This window comes from Otolemur garnettii, unplaced genomic scaffold, assembly GCF_000181295.1.
Source record: "Otolemur garnettii isolate 467f Iridium unplaced genomic scaffold, OtoGar3 scaffold00001, whole genome shotgun sequence".
Taxonomy (NCBI): Eukaryota; Metazoa; Chordata; class Mammalia; order Primates; family Galagidae; genus Otolemur; species Otolemur garnettii.
The window spans coordinates 32,275,894-32,277,405 of NW_003852396.1; positions in this window are offsets into that span (position 1 = coordinate 32,275,894).

Sequence of the window (1,512 nt, forward strand, 5' to 3'; positions counted from 1 at the left end):
ATGTCTAGTAATTGGTTCTTTTAAAGCTATATTGATTATCTGTGATATAGATGAGACTTCACATTAATTTTATTACCCCAGGCTCTCTGATTCCAATTCTTTTTATCTCTCTTTCTCTAATTTGATATTGCTTTCTTTGTGTAATTAAAGAATATAATTTCCATATATTTTTACTTGTTATGCTTAGGCATATATTTTGATCTATTACTTGGCACATATTTTGGGTGACATTTCACTTTTCCTTTCTTCAGTCCCTGTACATTATGTATCTCTACACATAGTATTGGGGTTATTTTATTTTTGTGATTTTCTCAATTAATTTCTATTAACTGAAATTGATGGACAGTGAGATGAACATTGTATCAAGAAGGTATGGAAGATTTTGCCTTACTTAATTATCATGATATATCAATAAATTTTTGATGGGTGCTGAGAGATAGATGTGGGAATTGGAAGTACACGATTCTAAATCTGCTCTCACAAGATATGAAATTTACCCAAGAAAAGATTTTGTTCACCTCATATTAATTATGTTTTGGTAGCATTAGTTCTGTGTTTCTGACTTCCCATTCACTATATGGTTGATTATATGTGTACGAAAGAAGGTTTTTGAGGGCTGTCTACCTCCACGTCACAGCCTCTATTTCTGGTGCAAAAGTGAGATCTTCCCCCAGGAGACTCTGAGGTATTAGTCTCAATTTATAAGAGGGATTTAGGTTGGCTGTGATTTCATATATGCCCTCCAAGGCCCTAAGCAGTGGTGGTATAAAATGCCCTTTCCTTAGAGCTCTCTTTCTCTATGACTGCTAGAGGTGAGTTTCCCATGGAAGGGGTGTTGGACATGGACGTGATGAGACATTCTTTCTAACACTTAAGAGGAAGCTCATAGCTGAGCTTGTTAAGCCAATATTTTCTATATAAATATTGCAGAAATATTTCTTGACAGAAAGAGGTCTTTCATGGACCAGGATGTGACTTTGTTGTGGGAACTTAAAGCTGTGCTATAAATGATAATTTTCACTCTCAAGGATAGCGCATTTTTGGACATGTTTTTTAGGAATAAGAATGATGATGGTAACAATAGAAGTAAATAAGGTATCAAAGGACAAGGATGAAGTACACTTTTATATAGTTGATTACAAAGAGGTAGGCAGAGATATATGAGTGGAAATGCACTTTACCCATAATTTTGCAGGATTAGTAGGCTAGGAAATTTCTATTGTTTAATGTGGTTGATAAAATATTTCTCAACATTTGAACTTGTCCTGTTACTTTACTCCAGACTAGAGTGGGGACTGATACTCTGCCCTTCCTTCAATAGTCTTTCCTTTTTCATTTTTTCTTTCTTCCTTTTCTCTTTCTCTTCCTCCTTTTTTTCTTACTTCCTTCCTTCTCTCTATTTTCTTATATAACCCCCTGTTCCTTTCTTAACTTTTACAAACCTGTAGTTTTTCTTTGTCTTTGTGAAATAAAGAAAAGGAGGGAAGGAAGGAGAAAGGGATAAAGAAAGGA